This window comes from Schistocerca gregaria, chromosome 9 (assembly GCF_023897955.1).
Source record: "Schistocerca gregaria isolate iqSchGreg1 chromosome 9, iqSchGreg1.2, whole genome shotgun sequence".
Classification (NCBI taxonomy): domain Eukaryota; kingdom Metazoa; phylum Arthropoda; class Insecta; order Orthoptera; family Acrididae; genus Schistocerca; species Schistocerca gregaria.
The window spans coordinates 25,128,496-25,152,871 of NC_064928.1; positions in this window are offsets into that span (position 1 = coordinate 25,128,496).

Here is a 24,376-nt window from a genome sequence, read left to right on the forward strand (position 1 = left end):
GTTAAGTAGAGTGTACGGTTAGGGACTGATGACCTTAGCAGGTAAGTCCCATAAGACTGCACACGTGTTTTTAAACACTACGGGAACTTGACGCCACGCGCTCCGGCTGGCCGCGGGATCGCCCTGTTGCCGGATGATCTGGACAACGCACGACCGCGAATGCTTTGCCTGCCGGAGACAGCGATGTATCCAAGGCGGTAGCGCGCCAGCCTTCCACTCTGGGGGCGAATCCGCTGGGGTCCCGACACATCCATTGTAGTTTCATGATAACACGTACGGGGAACAAACCCATCAAGAGCTGTTAGTTCGGGTACAGAAAGTCTTTTACAAACCGTGTCGGTCCTGAAAAGGGCCTTTTTTGTAGCTAGGACACTGTTCAGTTAAAACAGGTCTCGAACTGGTGACCCGCTTACGCGACACGAGCTTGGTAACGTCGAACGGTGCTTTGCCGAACTCCCTCGAAGATTCCTACCTGGCATTGCCCTGATGTGATTGGCAGCATCTTGAATGCGATCCATTAATTCATTTGTAGGTGGTTCGCGTCTGAATGGTTGAACTAGAACCTTGAAGAACCCCCGCAGGAAAAAGTCCGGTGGCGTGGGGTCTGATGATCTCGGGGGTCATGTCCTACGACTACATCTGCCAATTACCCGGTGGCCGAAGACTTCATATAAATATCTGCGCAGAGCAAGAGTATTATGTTCGGGCGCCCCTCCATGCTGCAACCACCTGCGTAGTACAACACCCAACGAACCCCTTAAAGTCAAGTTAAGACAGAATATCATAATAGGGAAGAGCTATCTTGGCAAATCTTTGCCGATAAGCTAACACCAAGAAGTTTTCATAACGACAACATTATACACCACTGAGAGTTTTTGTTGTGAAAACAGGAGGAAGAAACCTCAGATTTAATTAATGGACACATATCCAAGTGATAATTGCAATTCATATCTTGAAAGCTAAGTCCTAGGTGATGTTAGTCAGAGATACCTTTTGTGTGGAAGAGAGTTGTAACCGCAACGAAGAAATTGAATGCGCCTACAGTACTCTTTCACAGAAGAAGTCGCTTGCTGGCTCTCGCCCTGTAAAGACGTGCGAGAGTACGGAACGCGACGAGATTGTTTTGCGTTCAGAAGTGTTTCTTTCGTGACGCGATTCACGAACTTCGGAAGCTGATGTTCTAAGCAGAGACAGGAAGTGACAGACGCGTTTAACCGTGGATAACGGGTTAATTGAACTTTATGGACGAAACTAGTGAATATTGGACTCGACTTTCAAACAGTTGGAACTAAAAGAAGAGTGGATAGTATATCAAGGGACTACACTCAATTAGTCTCTAGTAGGACACAATTAGACGACTTCACGAAGATAGTACAAGTACGCTGAAGAGTCATGTTGTCGTTATTGTCAAGAAACTTGATTTTAGTAGAACTGACTTTACCAACCAACTGTGTGTGCGTGTGGTGCGGAAGTTATAAAGTATTTAGTGGCCAGGAACAATAAACGGTTCGTCCCAAGTGAAATATCAAGCGTGGACTACATTATGAAGTGATTTAACTAACCAACGACTGTTCAGCAGGGACATTTAATTTGAATATCAAAATAACTACTCCAGTAATTGAAAAGAGAACTTTTGAACATGTTTTTAACATTACGGTGTAGGTTCACTCAAACGTGATCAAAGAGTATCTGCGGATCTCGCTTCATACAGGTTCAACAACTCCATAGATACGAGCCAACAACGTACGAGAAGGCTGATAATTACGATGTTTCCTCGCAATTGGTGGTATGTACCATGCGGATAAGATTTAACAACTACTGCATATCCGGGCAATGAATCATTCAGTCTTAAATCAGAAGAAGCATCCATCGTACGAGTTAGCATTTCTGTCTCCCGTCCACCGACGGTGACCTACGTCACCGCGCATCGCGCCTCAACTCCGCTGCGAGAGCTGTGGCAGCAGCAGCTCTACCGCGCGCCCCGGTAAGTGGAGGAGGAAGAGGGACCGACCCAGTCAGCTGGTCACCGACAATGCCTGCTCAAATGTTGAACAAAAATCATTCCTCGTGCCGGTGAAAGTGCGTCACGTAACGACTTACTCTCACCCAGTAATGAACGCTTCGCGTGTTGTAAAAGCCATCCCGATGGAAAGTACAGTCGTCGGTAAACAACTCAATGGCGGTGAAGTCGGGATCTCGTGCAAGACGCGCAGAAACCACCGGCTAAACCCTAGCTTGTGTTCATAATCGCCACGGGATGGGACAGGGCGGAAACTAAATGGATGCTGCGTGTCATGCCTCAAAATCGTCAGACTAAGCCACGAGTGACGCCCACGTCGTGTCCAACGCTCGAGTTCTGGTCGTAGGTGCTTCCTTTAAGCGCTCCAGACCAGTCGCTTCACATGCAGCATCCGTCATATCCGAGCTCTTCCAGCATCACCACGATATCCTGCTAACGAACATGTTTCGCCAAGTCACTTGTGAATTGCTGTAAACGTTTGCAGGTGTGGGTGGCGTCTTTCTGGGTTCCGTTCCTCACACAACCGTCGAGCTTCACGCCCATTACCGTCGGCTAGTCCACAAGCAAAAACCATATCTCGTTGCTCTTCAAAAGAATACTGTGCCGCCATGCTTACTGTATGACTAGATCGCAGGTGACGCGTGTGTGCTTCGAAGCGAAGCTTACGTGTCAATGCCTCTGGCGTGAGGTGCAGACAAAAATCAAGAGCTGTTCGACACGTGTGCGTATAACGTTGGGGCAGTGATGGGGAGACGGACGTGAACAGACAACCATAGCGCTCCCCGTCAAACGACGAACGGCAACAGGGCAATCACAAGCCCAATCGGAGCGCGTGGCGCCATGTTTCTGTAGTTTAAAAATGGTGCGCTGTGGACCTACACAACATTTGTAATTTTGATTCCTACTGGGATCACCTAGCTGGCCGTCGTGGACGAGCGGTTCTAGGCGCTTCAGTCTGGAACCGCGAGACCGTCACGGTCGCACGTTCGAATGCTGCCTCGGGCATAGATGTGTGTGATGTCCTTAGGTTAGTTAGGTTTAAGTAGTTCTAAGTTCTAGGCGACTGATCACCTCAGAAGTTAAGTCCCATAGTGCTCAGAGCCATTTGAACCATCTTTTGGGATCAGCTATCCAGGGTTCAAATTTCGTGACAGTTTTTCTGCGCCCTGTATGGGCGTTGCCTACCGCAAGGCTGTATTCTGCCTGTTTACATAATATCCCTGTATTTGAATAGGCATACCAGTTTCTCTGCCGCTTTATTGTACATCAGAGGCTAGCTTCTTTGCCAAGATAACCGGTTTCGGTAATTAAAGTTATCATCTTCAGATCTGGAAAGCGTTTATACAGGGTGTATCATAATTAATGGCGTAAACGCATACAGTTGAAAGTACACGATACTAGAAGCAAAAAAGTCTCAGTAAACATACGGTCGAAAATGCAGACCTTAAGAGCTAAGGGCAATTTTTCATCTTCGATACTGAGAAGCAAATCTTTTCTACTGCAAGCTCTTTGCTTTCCACATTTTGGGAAGTAGTAGTATGAACCAAAACAAGAAAAAATGTCCAGTAAACATTTGCTCTAAAATGCATACCTCAATAGTTATGAGCAATTGTTCACTAGAAGAATTGTGCTTCCAAGTAACGAAGATGAGCACCTGCTCATAGCTGTTAATGGATGCATTACAGAGCAAATGATTACTGAACTTTTTTTCTTATCTTAGTCCACATTACCACTTCCTAAAATATGGAGAGCAAAGAGCTTGCAGTAGAAGAGACTTCCTTCACAGCATCGAAGATGAAAAATTGTTCTTCGCTCGTAAGGTATGCATTTCCGTCCCTATGTTTACTGAGACTTTTTTGCTTCTAGTATAGGGTACCTTCAACTGTATGCCTTAATTGTTCAGAAATGTATAACTGTGCACTTAAAAAAACTAAAAAATTTAGTTTCGTATCACTACAATATCAATAAGCCACAGACGGAATCGGCCAATCCATTCAAACACCTGGGTGTAACACTTTGCAGGCATATGAAATGGTATGATCACACAGGCTCAATCTTGGATAAAGTGCGTAGTACGGTTTCTCCTCAGAGTACTGGGAAAATGCCTATAAGAAATAGGAGGAAGAGGGTATACTGAGCGTATACAGGGAGGGGAAGCACAAATAGTAACAAGTTTGTTTTACCCATGTGAGAGAGTCACAGAGATAATGAAGAAACTGAACTGGCGGCGTTTTGAAGACAGACGAAAACTATCCCGAGCAAACCACGCAACAAAGTTCGAGGAAAAGGCCTTAAATGATTCTACAGCTACATATTTATCTACACGCTGCAAGCTGTAGAATTTCACGAATTAAGAAAATAATTATGCGTGATCCGTACCTGCGCTTAACAAAACCATATTGCAAGTCTGTACTTCAAGCACACAAACAAGCTACAGACCTCTATCCTCCGCACATGAATGGAATCGGAGGAAATCCTAATATGTCTAAATGGTGCAATGCACTTCAAAAGTGGTTTGCAGAGTACAGATATAGATGCAGATGATACAGCTCGAAGAACTGCAAAAAAACTTGAGGAGACACGAGAAATAAGAGACTGATTTGCAGTTTCTATGTCTCTCTCTCTTTCTCTGTCTCCCTCTCCATATTTATTTAATTGACTTGTGGAATGTGTAATAATAATTGAGAAGTGGGAGAATATGGCCAAAAGTAGTGGTTAAAAAAGTACAAGTTGTAGCAGATTCTCAACAGTACTGTATGTTTAAAAAATTGATATGTTGAATAACCACAAACTGAAAATAACACAGTCGAGACCAAAATAATACTCCCAGACTGCAAGATCAATGTAAAATGCCAGGGCCCAAGTTGGCAGATGCTGTCAGTTGCATTACGGACCCATCAACTTAGGTCATAGTTGAAAAATATTAACACCGTTTATTGACAGAAGAATAGAAATACTGGCAAAAACCTACTTCGGGGAAGATCAGTTTGGCTTCCGGAGAAATGTGGAAAGACGCGAAGCTAAACTGATCCTACGACATAAGAAACCTGCATTTGTAGCATTGGTATATTAGAGAAAGCTTTAAACAATGTTGCCCGGACCAATTATTTAAAATTCTGAAAGTAGCAGTGATAAATTACAGGGGGCGGAATGTTATTCACAGCTTTTACCGAAATCAGACCACTTATATGTAAGAGTGAAAGTGCATTAAAGTGAAGCAATGCTTGGGACGGGACTGTAACGGGGCTGTAGGATCTCTCCGATGTCATTAAAAGTGAGTAAGCATTAAAAGAAACCAAGGAGGGATTTGAAAAACAAATTAAAGTTTAGGGAGAAGAAACGACAACAGTGAACTTTTGTAGGTGGACACGAGAGACACCAAGATCTGCATAACGCGTTCGCGTTCACAGGAGCGAGTAACAGGGTTGCAATAACCTGAAGATGCCTAAATAAGGCGAAATACGTCGTTGAAAAATAAAAAACTAAAATTGCAACCAAGACTGTTTTTAACCAATACTGTTAAGCATTGGTTTTCTGTATGCCCCATAGGTATTGGAAGAACAACAGTGTAATTTGTGGAAGACATTGCAATTCTGTCAGACACGAAAAACGACATGAAAGGATTAGTTAAACGGATGGAGAGTATCTCGAAAAGAGGTTGTAAGATGAACATCAACGAAAGCAAAGCGAAGATGATGGGATGTGGTCGAATGCTGGACGGAATTTGATTAGGAAATCATACATTCGAGGTAGTATAAGAGTTTTGCAATTTGGGCAAAAAAAAATCGATGGCAGAACTAAATATATGAAATGCAGACTGGCTACAGTAAGAAAAATTTTTCTGAAAAAGAGAAATAGACTCCAAGCAAAAAGTGATGGACCACGAAGGAGAGGAAGATGTGATGTGTATGTAAAGACAAACAAATGATTACAAATTCAGAAAAATTGTGCGATTTATTCAAGAGAAAGAGCTTTACAAATTGAACAATTCAGTAAGTGTTGGCCTACCCCTGGCTCTTATGCAAGCGGTTACTCGACTTGACACTGACAGGGTTGGTTGTCCTTCTGACAGCTATTGTGCCAATTTTGTCCAGTTGGCGCGCTGGATCGTCAAAATCCCCAGCTGGGTCCTGCCCATAATGCTCCAAACGTTCTCAACTGGGGAGAGATAATGGCGGGCTTGCCGGCTAAGGTACGGCTTGGCAAGCACAAACACAAACAGTGGAAGCTCTCGCCGTGTGGTGGCAGCTATTATCTTGCTGAAATGGTGAAATGTAGGTCCAGGATCGCTCCCCCCCCCCCCTCCAAAAAAAACGTGGAGGGGCGGGGCGTAGAATGAAACGTTAAAAGCATACAGAAAACTTTATAGACTACATAAATCAATTTTGTAACCACATACCACCGTTGGTGCAGATGTGATATGTGCTGTCAGAAATTCGTTACCATGTAATATTAACAAAAATACCTCGGGCAGCATCCGCTGATCTGCAAAAGGAACCCGGCCCCTACCGCAGGAGGTTTGAGTCCTACCTAGGGTATGTGTGTGTGTGTGTGTGTGTGTGTTGTTCTTAGCATAGGTTAGTTTAAGTAGTGTGTAAGTCTAGGGACCGATGACCTATGCAGTTTGGTCCCTTAGGAATTCACACACATTTCAACATCTGAAAAGGAACCAACAAGCTGTCACGAATTTACCTAAATACAAAACCTTAGACAGCGATTTCGTAAGCGGAAGTACTCAGAATAACGAAATTCAATTGCAGCAGATGCCTTCCATTTGTTGGGACTCTGAACAGTAATATCGTTAACGGACGATGTATACACTCTATTGTTTGGCCACAGTTGGTACATTCTGTGCTTTCCTATCGAACGAACGCTATGTATTGAACTAAATGGAAAGAAAAAGTTGTGTAGAGAACGCGGAGTTGTTGGTAATAATCCACTATCGTGCCGCCCAGACAGTGAAGCGAAAACTCGACGCATCGGTGACGCCGAGTCGTGAATATGCGATTCGCGTTCGCGATCGTAATCACTGTGGCCTACGTCCGTGCCGCCCTTGCCACAGCGGCGTCTCGCCGAACATTCCTCGCTCACCGCTGAGAGAGCCGTGTATGTGTGAAGTGACAGTGGCTACTGACGTAGCGAACAGAGCGAAAATTTTGATCATGCGCGAAATACTGTTTTATCTTTTGTGCCATATAGAACCGTTCGCTCGACGAAAGATCGGTACCCAAAGAATGGAAAGTTGCACAGGTCACACCAATATTCAAGAAAGGTAGTAGGAGTAATCCACTTAATTACAGGACCATATCGTTAACGTCGATATGCAGCACGGTTATGGGACATATATTGTGTTCGAACATTATGAATTACCTCGAAGAAAACTATTGACACACAGTCAACATGGGTTTAGAAAACATAATTCCTGTGAAACACAACTAGCTCTTTATTCACATGAAGCGTTGAGTGCTACTGACGAGTGATTTCAGATCGATTCCGTATTTCTGGATTTCCGGAAGGCTTTTGACGCTGTACCGCACAAGCGGTTCACACTGAAATTGCGTGCTCATGGAATATCGTCTCAGTTATGTGACTGGATTTGTGACTTCCTTTCAGAGAGGTCACGGTTCGTAGCAACTGACGGAATCGAGGAAAACAGCAGTGATTTCTGGCGTTCCTCAAGGTAGTGTTATAGGCCCTTTGCTGTTCCTTATCTATATAAACGATTTGGAAGACAATATGAGCAGCCGTCTTAGGTTGTTTGCAGATGACGCTGTCGTTTATCGACTAATAAAGTGATCAGAAGATCAAAACAAACTGCAAAACGATTTAGAAAAGATATGTAATGGTGCGAAAATTGGCAGTTGACCCTAAATTACGAAAACTGTGAGGTCATTCACTTGGCTGCTAAAAGGACTCTGTTAAACTTCGGTTACATGATAAGTCAGTCAAATCCAAAGGCCGTAAATTCAACTAAATACCTAGGATTTACAACTACGAACAATTTAAATTGGAAGGAACAGATAGAAAATGTTGTGGGGAAGGCTAACCAAAGACTGCTCTTAATTGGCAGAACACTTACAAAATATAACAGACCTACTAAGGAGATTGCCTACACTACGCTTGTCCGTCCTCTTTTAGAATACCGCTGCGCGGTGTCTAATGCTTACCAGATAAGTACATCGAAAAACTTCAAAGAAGGGCAACACGTGTTCTGTTACCGCGGAATAGAGGAGAGAGAGTGTCACTGACATGATACAGTATTTGAGTGGAATTTTTCGTTCCGGAGGAATCTTCTGACGAAATTGCAATCACCATCTTTCTCTTCCGACTGCGAAAATATTTTGTTTACACCGACCTGCATAGGGAAAAATTATCACCATGGCAAATAAGGGAAATCAAAGCCGTGTGGAAAGATATAGGTGTTCATTCTTCCCGCGTGCTATACGAGATAGGAATAACAGAGAGATGTGGAGGTGTTCCGATGAACCCTCTGCTAGGAACGTGAAAGTGATTTGCAGAGTATCCATGTAGATGTAGGCACCGACGACCGATATGACGGCGCAAGGCACAACTATGGGGTTTGTGCGTACCTGGGTCGCCCAGTAAGGCTGCCCTCACACGGTAACGTTAGACCTAGGGCGACTGTTTGAGGCCTCCGAGACCGTAGCGTTATGCAACGCGTGAAGCAACGGCGGCCGCTGTATGACAGTGTGTCACCCGCAGAGCGGACGTGGGCAAACTCGTTGATCCTCGGAAACCTGTTCACTGGTGACCGCTCTTTTTTGGGAACCGTTCATTTTTACTCGTTCACCATTCATTTGTGCTTGGTATATGATTCTTACCAAAACTGAAAATTAATAGCTTAGGTGACTGAAGATGGAAGGCGCCAAGAGGGGGCACTTGCCTCCCCCCCCCCTCCCTTGAGTACAGAGTTTTTATTCATAACAGAATTCTCACACACAAAACCTGTCGTTTAGCCAACTGTAGCGTTATGTGGCTGATCGCAGTGAAATAATACAAGGTGGCGCACGAATAACCGGCCCCGAGTACAGACTGCTGGCCAATTACGCACGAATTGTTGACCGCTACGAGCAGGATAGATAAACATGTAATAATTAGGCATTGAAGAAATAACAAATAAGATAATGCAAACGACAACTTCGAAACAACAGATGAGGATTGGTGGGCGACAATGAGCAGTCCAGTACTCGGGGCTGACTTTTCGTGCGTCCCCCTCTACCACTGAAATAATATTGTAGGAGTTACCGTATTCTCTTTACAAAATGTGACACCAGACGCTCGGGCTGACGAGAGGATCAATGAACTATACTTGACGGGATGTATCTGGAACATCTTAGGTGATTAGAAGGTAGTAGACAGGAATACAATTAAATAACCCAGTTCAAAGAAAAGAAGGGAAAGCAGACAGGTGGAAGGAGTATATACAAGGTCTACACGAGGGCGATGTACTTGAGGACAATAGTATGGAAATGGAAGACGATGTAGATGAAGATGAATTGGGAGATACGATACTGCGAGAAGAGTTTGACAGAGCAATGAAAGACCTGAGTCGAGACAATGTCCCGGGAATAGACAACATTCCGTTAGAACTACTGACAGCCTTGGGAGATCCAGTCCTGACAAAACTCTACCATCTGGTGAGCAAGATGTATGAGACAGGCGAAATACTCTCAGACTTCAAGAAGCAGGTGTTGACAGATGTGAAAATTACCGAACTATCAGTTTAATAAGTCACAGCTGCAAAATACTAACGCGAATTACACTCCTGGAAATTGAAATAAGAACACCGTGAATTCATTGTCCCAGGAAGGGGAAACTTTATTGACACATTCCTGGGGTCAGATACATCACATGATCACACTGACAGAACCACAGGCACATAGACACAGGCAACAGAGCATGCACAATGTCGGCACTAGTACAGTGTATATCCACCTTTCGCAGCAATGCAGGCTGCTATTCTCCCATGGAGACGATCGTAGAGATGCATTATCCTGTTGGAACAGCAAGTTCCCTTGCCGGTCTAGGAATGGTAGAACGATGGGTTCGATGACGGTTTGGATGTACCTTGCACTATTCAGTGTCCCCTCGACGATCACCAGAGGTGTACGGCCAGTGTAGGAGATCGCTCCCCACACCATGATGCCGGGTGTTGGCCCTGTGTGCCTCGGTCGTATGCAGTCCTGATTGTGGCGCTCACCTGCACGGCGCCAAACACGCATACGACCATCATTGGCACCAAGGCAGAAGCGACTCTCATCGCTGAAGACGACACGTCTCCATTCGTCCCTCCATTCACGCCTGTCGCGACACCACTGGAGGCGGGCTGCACGATGTTGGGGCGTGAGCGGAAGACGGCCTAACGGTGTGCGGGACCGTAGCCCAGCTTCATGGAGACGGTTGCGAATGGTCCTCGCCGATACCCCAGGAGTAACAGTGTCCCTAATGTGCTGGGAAGTGGCGGTGCGGTCCCCTACGGCACTGCGTAGGATCCTACGGTCTTGGCGTGCATCCGTGCGTCGCTGCGGTCCGGTCCCAGGTCGACGGGCACGTGCACCTTCCGCCGACCACTGGCGACAACATCGATGTACTGTGGAGACCTCACGCCCCACGTGTTGAGCAATTCGGCGGTACGTCCACCCGGCCTCCCGCATGCCCACTATACGCCCTCGCTCAAAGTCCGTCAACTGCACATACGGTTCACGTCCACGCTGTCGCGGCATGCTACCAGTGTTAAAGACTGCGATGGAGCTCCGTATGCCACGGCAAACTGACGGCTGCGGTGCACAAATGCTGCGCAGCTAGCGCCATTCGACGGCCAACACCGCGGTTCCTGGTGTGTCCGCTGTGCCGTGCGTGTGATCATTGCTTGTACAGCCCTCTCGCAGTGTCCGGAGCAAGTATGGTGGGTCTGACACACCGGTGTCAATGTGTTCTTTTTTCCATTTCCAGGAGTGTATTTACAGATGAATGGAAAAACTGGTAGAAACCTACCTCGGGGAAGATCAGTTTGGATTCCGTAGAAATGTTGGAGGCAATACTGACCTTACGACTTATCTGAGAAGAAAGATTAAGGAAAGGCAAACGTACGTTTCTAGCATTTGTTGACTTAGAGAAAGCTTTTGAAAATGTTGAGTGGAATACTCTCTTTCAAATTCTAAAGGTGGCAGGGGTAAAATACAGGGAGCGAAAGGCAATTTACAATTTGTACAGAAAGCAGATGGCAGTTATAACAGTCGAGGGGCATGAAAGGGAAGCAGTGGTTGGGAAGGGAGTGAGACAGGGTTGTAGTCTCTCCCCGATGTTATTCAATCGGTATATTGAGCAAGCAGTAAAGGAAAAAAAAGAAAAATTTGGAGTAGGTATTAAAATCCATGGAGAAGAGATAAAAACTTTGAGTTTCGCCGATGACATCGTAATTCTGTCAGAGACAACAAAGGACTTGGAAGAGCAGTTGAACGGAATGGATAGTGTCTTGAAAGGAGGATATAAAATGAACATCAACAAAAGCAAAACGAGGATAATGGAATGTAGTCGTATTAAGTCGGATGATGCTGAAGGAATTAGATTAGGAAATGAGACACTTAAAGTAGTAAAGGAGTTTAGCTATTTGGGGAGCAAAATAACTGATGACGGTCGAAGTAGAGAGGATATAAAATGTAGACTGGCAATGGCAAGGAAAGCGTTTCTGAAGAAGAGAAATTTGTTAACACCGAGTATAGATTTAAGTGTCAGGAAGTTTTTTCTGAAAGTATTTGTATGGAGTGTAGCCATGTATGGAAGTGAAACATGGACGATAAATAGTTTGGACAAGAAGAGAATAGAAGCTTTCGAAATGTGGTGCTACAGAAGAATGTTGAAGTTTAGATGGGTAGATCACATAACTAATGATGAAGTATTGAATAGAATTGGGGAGGAGTATGTGGCACAAGTTGACCAGAAGTTGGGATCGCTTGGTAGGACATGTTCTGAGGCATCAAGGGATCACCAATTTAGTATTGGAGGGCAGCGTGGAGGCTAAAAATCGTAGAGGGAGATAAAGAGATGAATACACTATGCAGATTCAGAAGGATGTAGGTTGCTGTAAGTACTGGGAGATGAAGAAGCTTGCAGAGGATAGGGTAGCATGGAGAACTGCATCAAACCAGTCTCAGGACTGAAGACCACAACAACAACAGCTTCAGCATCAACCATTAACGTCGATCATGACTTTGTACAGTAATATTTACAAGAGCAGTTATAGACTGAACAGCGAATACTTCTTTACAGTTCTGATTGCTTCACACATATGGAGCAATTGGCAATGCGTAAATTGTATGTGGCGCTTGGCTAGGTCGTAGCTACTGACTTAGCTGAAGGCTATGCTAACTAGCGTCTCTGCAATTGAGATTTCTGAAGCTATAACGACTGAACCAGTCCTATTAAAGTCGGCTGTAGAATTGGTCAGTGCGCTAGCTTGTCTCGAAACACTAGCCGAGTGACGGCGCTCGGTCTATTAGCGTCGACACTGGCGACTCGCGGGTCAGATGTGTACTGACGGACCGCGGCCGATTTGAAGCCTACATCCTAGCCAGTGTGGCGCCTCGCAGGGACACCACAAATGGGTAGAAACGCTGCCTCGAGTCTTGCTATGGCTGCGCACCTTCGGATAAGAGGATCGGTTACCGAATTGCTGTAAGGAGAGACATTACGACAACATGGGGACCCCTTCACGCCACCCACTGACAACGATCCAGAACCATTACCGGAAATACTACAAGTGATACAGAGAAGAGTTCAGTGCATCGCCACGGCCCCAAAAAGCACTGCCTACCTTCGTTCACAAGGTGCTGGCCACGACGCAGTTCGTCATGTTGCGCTCAAACCCCAGTACAAGGGCCCATACTGAGTCATCAGGCACAGTGACAACACCTTCCCAACCGAGATCAACCGCAAACTGACAACGGTGGCCAGCAACCCTGAAAGATCTCTCTACCGACTCTAGACCACTTTCCTCGTCGCGGCCCACGCCGACGGAACGTGAACGACTGCGTCACCCACGCAACGGCCGACGGCACTGGACGAGCAACCACACCACGTTCCACCTCGGTGATGGCCGACCACGACGCCTCCGCGACACCTCAGGGATTACGAACTCCTAAGTGGCGGCAGTCTTTTAACACAGTGATAGGCCTCTCCCCGTGCTCTGCTCCCCACAGGGTTGGGGGGACGGTGTCTCTGTGCAGACTCTGAACAAGAATATGGCTGACGAACGGTGTGTACCCTCTGCTCTGGAGCCATAGTTCGCTCTGTGCTTTCGTACCGAACGAACGCTATGTATTGTACTAGGTGGGAATAAATCGGCGTATACAGAACGCGGGGCCGTTGGTAATAACTCACTATTGTAGCGCCTAAACTCACCACAGATTCACATTTATAATGTCGAAGGTAACAGTGCATTTATTATTGCGATAAGCCAATCCACCTTATACCACGACAAAAAAAGACTGATTCTTGGTATGGCCGTCTTTCGCACATATTAGACTTCGATGATTCATTTACCTCACATGGTCGCCAATTGAACAGTGACCCGAATATAGAATAAATTTCCTTTACTTCTCGCCTATGTTCGCAATTTTTTCTCATCAGACTATCGCTTTTGGTGTATAATAACCTTTTTCAGACCTGTTATGAAAAAAGATCTGTTATAAAAACAGATCTGAAGATGGTTATTATACACCGAAGCCAGTAGTCTGATGAGGAAAAATAAATGTGACCATAGACGTGAACTAAAGGAAATTTATTCGTTCATCTCTCCTGATGTGACTTCACGGGTAAACATAAACTGGTCGTATCGACAGTTTCAATACTTCCTTTCTTGTAGCCATGCCTTATGCTTCGGAGTGGCAAAAACATATCACATAACCGTGGACTTTTACTATGCAAAATGCTCATATCCGTGACCAGAACTGTACCATTAAAATGGGTTCCCATGTTGAGTGGCAGACGAGTCCCAATAAATTTTTGAGAAAGTAATGTATTCAAGAGTAGCTTCACATATCTGTAAAAATGAAGTACTAACAAAATGTCAGTTTGGTTTCCAGAAAGGTTTTTCAACAGAAAATGACATATATGCTTTCACCAATCAAATTTTGAATGATCTGAATAACCGAACACCACCCATTTTTGTGATCTCTCAAAGGCTTTTGATTGTGTAAATCATGAAATTCTGCTAGACAAGCTCAAGTATTGTGGCATGAGTGGGACAGTGCACAAATGGTTTAATTCGTACCTAACTGGAAAAGTGCAGAAAGTTGAAACAAGCAGTTCTCATAATATGCAAAGATCAGCACATTCCTCAAACTGGGGAACTATCAAGAATGGGGTTCCACAAGGGTCAGTCTTGGGTCTTTTGTTGTTCTTATTATATATTAAAGACTTGCCATCCTATACTCATGAAGAGGCAAAGTTAGTTCTCTTTGTGAGTGATACAAGTATAGTAATCACACCTGACAAACAAAAATTAACTGATGAAATTGTCAATATTATCTTTCAGAAAATTGCTAATTGGTTCTTGTAAATGGACTCTCACTGAATTTTGATAAGACACAGTACATACAGTTCCGTACAGAAAATGATATGGCGCCATTAATAAATATAGACCTTAATCAGAAGCATATAGCTATGGTAGAATATTCCAAATTTTTAGGTGAGTCCATTGATGAGAGATTAAATTGGAAGAAACACATTCATGATCTGCTTAAACGTATGAGTTCAGCTATTTATGCAAAAAGGATCATTGCAAATTTTGGTGAAAAACATCTTAGTAAATTAGCTTACTACGCCTGTTTTCACTCATTGCTTTCATATGGCATCATATTTTGGGGTAATTCATCAGTGAGGAATAAAGTATTTGTTGCACAAAAGCGTGTAATCAGAATAATAGCTGGAGTCCATCCAAAATCATCCTGCAGACATTTATTTAAGGATCTAGGGATATTCACAGTAGCTTCTCAGTATATATACTCTCTTATGAAATTTGTTATTAACAAACAAACCAAATTCAGAAGTAATAGCACTGTGCATAACTACAATACTAGGAGAAAGGATCATCTTCACTATTCAGGATTAAATCTAACTTTGGCACAGAAAGGGGTCAATTATACTGCCACTAAATCCTTTGGTCACTTACCAAATTGTATCAAAAGTCCGACAAATAACCAACAAGTATTTAAGAAGAAATTAAAATAATTTCTGAATGGCAACTCCTTCTACTCCATAGAGGAATTTTTAAATATAAAAAAAAGAAAAAAAATTATATAAAATAAAATAAAAAACACAAAAAATAAAAAGTTGTTATATTAACTTAAGTATGTTCTTAAATTAACTTAATTATGTCATGTATTGGAAAATTTGACTCGTTCCACATCATTACGAAATATGGTGTTCATGATCCATAGAACTAGTATTAATCTAATCTAATCTAATCTAACGCATATAGAAAAAACAGCGCTTTGTGTGCCGAAATAGCTCAGTTGGAGCCGGCACGGTAGCTCAGCGTGTTCGGTCAGAGGGTTAGCAGCCCTCTGTAATAAAAAAAAAACTGAGTTAATGGATCAACGACCAACTGAAATTGGTGTCTTGTGACGTCCGCTCCGAGCAGATTCAACGAAGTAATACGAACAAAACGAGATTTTTAAAAAAAACTACAACGAATGTCACGTGACGTTCGCTACGACCAAATGCAACGAACAAAATGTAAAAAAAAAAAAGTTGGGAGAGCGTTAGACTGAAGGTCTAAAGGTCCCTGGTTCATCCCGGGTTTCGGCAATCGTTTTTAATGACCCTGATGTCACAGTTGTTCCTTTCTACAGGACGTGCTTGAAATTGTAGAAACGAAAAACAAATCACTGACTAGCAAACACAAATATTAGACTTAACACAGTTTCGTAAAAGTAAAAAAGAACAGTTTGATGTCAAGAGAGTACTTTACATGTTTTTTGCTGTGGTCTTCACGGATTAGGTTGATTTGATGCAGCTCTCCATGCTACTCTATCCTGTGAGAGAGTCTTCATCTACGAACAACTACAGCAACCTACATATTTCAGAATATTCTTATTGTACTCATCTCTTGGTTTCCCTCTAAGATTCATCCTCCCCCCCTCCAGTTTTCCCTTCAATACTAAATTGGTGATCGCTTGAAGTCTCATAAAATAATCTATCAACCGATCCCTTCTTTTGGTCAAGTTGTGACACACACTCCTCGTCTCCCCAACTGTATTCACCACATCCCCATTAGTTACGCGATCGACCCATCTACTCATCAGCATTCTTGTGTAGCACCACATTTCAAAATCTTCTGCTCTCTTCTCGTCTAAACTGTTTATCATCCATGTTTCACTTTAACGCATGGCAACACTCCACACAAATACCTTCAGAAAAAGGCTACCTAACACTTAAATCTATATTCGATGTTAACAAATATTTCTTCTTCAGAAACGCTTTTCTTGCCATTGCCAGTCTATATTTTGCATCCTCCTTACTTCGGCCATCATCAGTATGTTCTACCCGAGAAATATCAGTAGTTGGATGTCAGATAAATGATTTGAATCAACTTCGGAACACATGCACCCCATTTACTGATCTACACCAAATACTTTCTACACAAGGTTAAAGGATGTGTAACAAAAACAAACATAAAAAGTCATAACCATATAAGGTTTCAGGCAGGATGAGTTAATCAAAACAATATGGTCTTTTACAATTTCCGGTTTCTAGCGGACGCGGAGGGGAGTTAGTAGATGAAGTTCTGATACGGAATCCACATCCGGAGATGTACGATTTGGATGTAAAATTAGTTTAAAGGTCGCCTTGCGATACGTACAAAAGCTGAGCACGCGGTGCCTCACCTGATATGTCCGACTACAACAAACACTGCGAGAACCTGGCAGGTGCTCCAAGGGCGCAGCGCTCTGTCGACTTCGAATAAGACTGCTGTAACCTGGCATGAGCTATCCGCCATGTCTTCCTCAAAGTGCAGAATATTCGTAATTGTTTGCGTATGAGTGGAGATTTCTAATTAAATGTACGTCGTTATCGTACATTTATACAGAGTGAGTCACTAACTATTGCCACCAAAAATAACTCCGAAAGCATGACAGGAGCTGAAGAGATTGTGGGACAAAAGTTGCATGGGACAATGGGGGCCATAATACGACATTGGTTTTTGTTGCTATGTGGGGTCGCTTCAGAGATATGAAGTTCCAACCCTCGTATATTAAGCCTAAGCATTTCCCTTTTCAGATTTTATAGCTTCCTCGTCGCGTTGAAAGTTCTGACAACCCACGCTCCAACTCGAAGGACTCGTTCGCTATCCAGTCTTTTTCTCTTGGTCACCACCCCTTTGGCAGCCCTCTCAGAGATCGGAATGGGGGACTACTCCACCATATTTTGCTAATGAGATCATCATGATAATCACAAGCCACATTAAGTATCTTTAATACAGTAGATTCCGTTGCCTTCTGCAGGAGCAGTTTCCTAGGCAAGGCCAGACGGTGCCCTGAACCTCTGTCCGCTTCTCCGCCCTCTTTGACAAGGCCGCTGGCTGAATGAGGGTGACTTCTTACGCCAAAAGGCTTCGACTGCCATTGCTGACGATGTTTATTCAAAATGTCAGTGGTAGCGGGATTTGAACCCGAGACCTTTTGAAAGACCTTACACCTAGACCACGGATGCAACCAGTCCAGCATCTCTTAACTGAAATCGGGACTTGTCTGACCAGTCCACGGTTTTCCAGTCGGCTGGGATCGAACCGAGGTCGCGAGCGCAGGAGATTCGCTCGGCGGACGTCTGTTCCCATACCCCGTTAGCGCCACACTGTCCTGACAGGTACATTCATCCTAGGTCCCACACTCATTTCTGCTGTTATTTCACGCGGTGTTGCTCGTCTATTAGCACTGACAAGGCTTCGTAAACGCCACTGCTCTTGCTCGTTAAGTGAAGGCCGTCGGCCACTGTGTTTCCCGTTGCGAGAGGAAATGCCCGAAGTACGATATTCTCGGCACACTCTTGACACGGTGGGTCTCGGAATGTCGAATTCCCCAACGATTACGGAAATGGAATGTCCCCTGCGTCTATCTCCAACTACCATTCCGCGGTCAGAGTCTTCCAGTTCCCGTCATGCGACCATAATTACTTCGGAAACTTTCTCCCGTAAATCACCAGAATCCAAATGACAGCTGCGCCGATGCACAGCCGTTTTATACCTCGTGTACGCGATACTGGTGCCATCTGTGTATGTCCACGCAGCTATCGCATGACTGTTTTCACCTCGGTGTACGGGGGCTGTAAGGTGACTTTTCAAAAAGCGCGGGCAACGTACGTGTCCCGAACATACGGTCACGGTTTCAAATGTACAGCATGCTTCCTTTGTCTTTGACCGTTAGAAAGGTTAGACATATTATAGTGTGCTCGGCGATTTTCGATTATTTTTTTAAAAAATGGAGTAAAGAATTTGCATAAAATTTTGTGTGGAAATTGGAATCAAATGCTCGTGTGTCAGCGCAGTTTGTTCCAAAACCTGTCAGTTTTGATCGCATGAGCACCGCTCAGTAGCTGTTGAATGACGTCAGTGATGATCGGGGTTTGCTCAAAAGGGTCATAACTGATGACGAAATATGGGTTTACGGTTACGACGTTGAAATCAATGCCCAGTCGTCCCATGCAAGCATCCCGGAGAACGAGGACCGAAAAAAGGCCGCCAAGTTCGGTCAAATGCCAAACTTTTGCTCATTGTTCTTTTTTTTTCAATTAACGTGCCGTAGTGCGTCATAAATTTTTGCGTCTGTGTTGTACGGCCAACTGACGTTAGGCGCCGTTTGCGAGAAGCAGCACACAAAAAAACTTCCTGAATTATGGAAAAACAGTTCATGGCTTCTGCATGATGACAGGACACCTGCTCATTCATCGTTGCTTGTGAGAGAATGTTTTGGCCAAAAGCAACACGACAATGATGCATCAGCCAGCATATTCACAGGATTTGGCCCCCTGCGACTTTTTGTTATTCCCAAAAGTGAAGAGACCTGTGAAAGGAAGACGATTTTCAACGACTGAGGAAGAAGAAACTGCAACGCTGGAAGTAGTCAACTCTGTACCAAAACATGCTTATGAGTAGTGCTTCGAGGATTGTAAGAAGCGTTAGCATCTACATCCATACTCCGCAAGCCACCTGACGGTGTGTGGCGGAAGGTACCTTGAGTACCTCTATCGGTTCTCCCTTCTATTCCAGTCTCGTATTGTTCTTGGAAAGAAAGACTGTCGGCATGCCTCTGTGTGAGCTCTAATCTCTCTGATTTTATCCTCATCGTCTCTTCGCGAGATATACGTACGAGGGAGCAATATACTGCTTGACTGCTCGGTGAAGGTAAGTTGTCGAAACCTTAACAAAAGCCCGTACCGAGCTACTGAGCGTCTCTCCTGCAGAGTCTTCCACTGGAGTTTCTCATGATCCTGTAACGAAGCGCGCTGCTCTCCGTTGGATCTTCTCTATCTCCTCCTTTGTTTTCGGATTGCATTTCCTTAGGATTCTTCCAATTAAAGTCTGCCATCTGCTTTACAGACGATTACTTTTATATGATCATTCCCTTTTAAATCACTCCTAATGCCTACTCCTAGATAATTTATAGAATTAACTGCTTCTAGTTTCTGGCTTGCTATATTGTAGCTAAATGATAAAGGATCTTTCTTTCTATGTATTCGCAGCACATTAAACTTGTCTACATTGAGATTCAATTGGCATTCCCTGCGCTATGCATCAATTCGTTGCAGTTCCTCCTGAATTTCAGTACAATTTTCCATCATTAGAACCTCTCGATATATGGTTCGAATGGCTCTGAACACTATGTGACTTAACTTCTGAGGTCATCAGCGTCCTAGAACTTAGAACTACTTAAACCTAACTAACCTAAGGATATCACGCACAGCTATGCCCGAGGCAGGATTCGAACCTGCGACCGTAGCGGTCGCGCGGTTCCAGACTGTAGCGCTTAGAACCGCTTGGCCACTCCGGCCAGCCCTCTCGATATACTACAGCATCATCCGCAAAAAGTCTTAGCGAACTTCCGATGTTATCCACAAGATCATTTAGGAATATTGTGAATAACAACGGTCCTCCGACACTCCCATGCGGCACACCTGAAATCACTCCCACTTCCTCTCCGTCTACTTATGTCGAAACCCCCCCCCCTCCTCTCTCTCCCTCCCTCTCTCTCTCTCTCTCTCTCTCTCTCTCTCTCTCTCTCCGACTCCCGCGCAGGAGAGAGTGACTCGAATAACGCACAAGTGTATTGTATGTGAGGGTGATTGCTTTGAACACAGCTGCGCATGCGCAGTTGACTGTTCGGATACGCTCGTGATCGGTGATGACAGTTGAGCGAACCTTACAGATTCCTGCACACGCGCGCCTCAGTGATGACGTCAGAGGCGTCTGTGGCTCCGTAGCATGTTTCTGGTCGCCGTGGCTGGGTTTCCCCAGTTGTCAGACGAGCCGGAAAGCCAGCTATGACGTCACCCTACAAGGCGCCCACTGTGTCTTCTTCATGGATGTAGATTAAGGGGAGATGGTGCTACAGACTTACGCTGTAGGTTGTTTTGAAGCCAGTGGGAGGGGCCTGCCGCCATCTTGGATCCCGCAAAACATTAGCAGACGAGTGTTTGCAATTGCTTCTTGTTCTTTATTTCTGTCTTGTGCACGCGATATTTATTTTATATAGTAAATGTTACAATTTTTAGTGAACAATACAGCATAAGGAACGCAACTTCAAACGTTTTTCTGGTCTTAAATGCGTATTCGATACAGTAATACGACACGAAAATATAACGCTTCTGGCCTCAGTACTGTAATTCCTGTTTCTATACACACTTCGAATAACCGAGAAGAGAAGTATGTGCTATGAAAAGCGTGCTTTCGTAATCCATTTCTGTTCACTTTCATTGTGTTTGTGTCTGTAATTGATAAAGCCAGAACTCCAAAAGCAATGATTGATAGTTTAGAGGCACCGATTTGTATTCGTTGCATTTTCAAGACAAATGCAAATTTGAAATGTTCAAGTTTGCAAGAAACTTACCTTATTTTCTTTGGTGTCCCATAGATGTATGCAGGGATGATGTAAACAAGCCAACTGTCATGTCAACAAAGTGAACGATTCGTTAAATTACGAAGGAAAAGAACTGAATTTAAGATTGTCGGGCCCATTGTAGTTTACACGTATGCATTGTTTTTAAATTGTACCAACCAAGTGACATTCAGTGTGGCAAATAACAGCAATTTACAGGGTAACACGGCAACAAAGTGATTACTGTATTGATCTAAATAGCCTGGACTTCGATAGGGAACTTTGCTTTAACAAATATGTAACCGTAACCGTAGGCTTCCGCGGCCGTTGTCAATGTCAATAAAATTCTTCTGGGTTAGACACCGCATTGTCATTTATAAAATTCCAACGTTTCGGCGTCTGTTGCAAGACGCCTTCCTCAGGGTGTGTTGCTAACTGCTGAATGAGCGCAAGTGTGGGTACATATATACTATGGAAGAGTGTTGTGATTGGATGTGAGGATGAGGAGGAAGGGTACTAGGAGTTCATTTTATTGGCTTTTGCATTGCGTCTTGTTATTGGCGAAAATAGGCGTTTTCCATTGGAGTTTCCTTTACTGCCTGCTCGCTTATTGGACGCCCAGTCTCACCTACATACACCAGTCCACATTCACACTCGATTTCATAAACTCCGGCGGCATCAAACTCCTATTCGCCGATTTCCACCAATGGCAGGCAGTAAAGGAAACTCCAATGGAAAACGCCTATTTTCGCCAATAAGAAGACGCAATGCAAACGCCAATAAAATGAACTCCTAGTACCCTTCCTCCTCATCCTCACATCCAATCACAACACTCTTCCATACTATATATGTACCCACACTTGCGCTCCCGAGAAGACGAGTCGCGGCCTGTCCCCCCTTTATACATCAAGTGTAAAGGTGGGTGGACAGCGCTGTTCGACACCATGACGAACTGCGCACGGAACGAAGTGGTCTACGAGTCTGTCGATACAGACTCGCTGATCTGCGTTCGAGCCGCAAACGTGGCCGACCACAGGGCGATCAAGGTCGCAGTGGCCGACCACATCGTCGACGCGCCGCCGACGCGTGAGAAGGCACCTTCCCCAGGAAGGATGAAGACGACCAAGGCACTCCTCAGGGGGCTACCTTGGTGCTGTGACGAGGCAGCGGTCCGGGAAGGGCTGCTGCGAGCCGGGTTTGGTGGTGTAACCGCAAGGCTGCACAACCGAACCAACAAGAAGAGGGCGCCGCTCTATGCCGTTACCGTGCATACGGTCGACGGCGGGAGCGACATCTTCGACTTGCGGAAGCTGCTGGGCTTCCCGGTGACGTCAGAGGCTCTCCCGACCGCCATGGACCCCCTGCCCCAGTGCTTCAGGTGCCAGGGCGAGGGCCATGTTGCGAAGTATTGCCGCAACGCGGTGCGGTGCGTCAAGTGCTCAGGGGAGCACGACAGCCGCGCCTGCGACCGCGGCAGCAACGTTCTACCGACCTGTGTCCGGTGTGGCGGCCCGCACGTCGCCAGCTGGCGCGGCTGTGCTGCTTTTTCAAGCCGCAGCCGTGTCGGGGGCGGCGAGGCGGCCGCGGCCGCACCGACACAGCGGAAGATGCGAAGACGACGTCGGAAACGGCGTAGGGCGCAGAACAGCCCGGCGCAGCAGAGGGACGGCGCAGCAGCAGCTCCACCTGCCAGGAGCAGGGAAGACCGCTTGGAAACGGGCGGCCAGGACGCAGCCCGCGCTCCCGAGAAGATACGTGACCTCGAACTCGGCAACGCCGTGAAGGAGGCCACTGCAGCCCTCAGAGCCGTCATTGCGACGGAGAGGGCTGCCTTCGCAGCCGCCGTGGCTGCAGAGAAAGAAGAGGCCTTGAGGCAGCTGCGAGCAGTCTTCGCCCGAGGCCCCAGCGCAGTAGTACCTGCGAACACTCCTGCGACCTCGCAGAAGGACGTCCGCGCGCCTGAGCCAGCGGTTGCCCCAGCAGCACCGCAGGTGAGAGGTGCAGTGAAGAAAACCACCGCTCCAGCTGAACCGGTGGCAACGCCGACCGCGACGGGAGCCGGTCCCCCAAGGGATCGAGAAGCCAAAAGGGCAGCCTTTATCGCCCAGGCGCGAGCGAACGGCAAAACTTCCTCGGACGCTGAACTGACGCAGCTCTTCGAACAAACGGAGCTCTTTGACGCTACATTGCGAAAGAGCTGCGGCGTGCAGTAGAGGAGGACGCTGAACGGTAGCCGATCGCTGTCGTTCTGCACCAGCCTGATGAAGCTGCACCAAGTCACCGACGACAAGGCGCAGCAGAGGGCCCAACAGCAACGCATGTGTTGCCGCGCCAAACTCTTATGTTACAGGGAGGAAGCCACTGCAGCCGGCCCAGGGGACTACAAGCGAGCCCAGCCGCAGCACTCGGACTGACCCAGCTAACGGACACGCAGACATAGGTAACGATGCATGATACCTCACGCTAACCGACCTCACCTTGCATGCTCTATCGCAGCTAGCAAGCCGCTACTGCCCTTACTACCCGTCCTACTGTCGCAGAGGTTTTTTTTCCCTTGGCTCTGGCCTTGGCACTTTTTTTCCCTCTGCCCTTACAACCGCTACCCTTCAATCGCTTTCGACCACTTCTATCTCCTGATGGACCATGTAAATGAGTAATCTTACCCAGACGCATGGACAACATCACAGCCTGCATCCTGTGACGCCTGATTCAAAACTAACATGCTTACGGAGGTGACAGTAGAACTTTTGGTTTGGTCACCACGTTGATGCGGGCGTGGAGGGGCCCCATCCGCTCATTCAGCAGTTAGCAACACACCCTGAGGAAGCCGTCTTGCAACAGACGCCGAAACGTTGGAATTTAATAAATGACAATGTGGTCTCTAACCCAGAAGAATTTTATTGACAAATATGTAACCCTTTAAGTAGTTATAATTTAACCACTATAACATGTGTTCCACACATTTTACTGAAGATTTAATTAACTACATGTAGTTACATTACTTTTATATTAAATTATCGCATTTTAAAACATTAGTTCCCATTTACAGGATATTCCTTGGCCGGACTTTTCAGTTACTTGGGAATAACCAAACAATGAAAACCAAGTGTATTGCTAACCTCCAGAGAGCTCTTCGTGTTGGACTGATTGGAAATCTAAAGTCAAATCACAGAAATAAAACCATACTGCAAAACTTTGCAGCACATCAGAATTTCAAGCATATATAGGAAATTAGCGCTTAAAT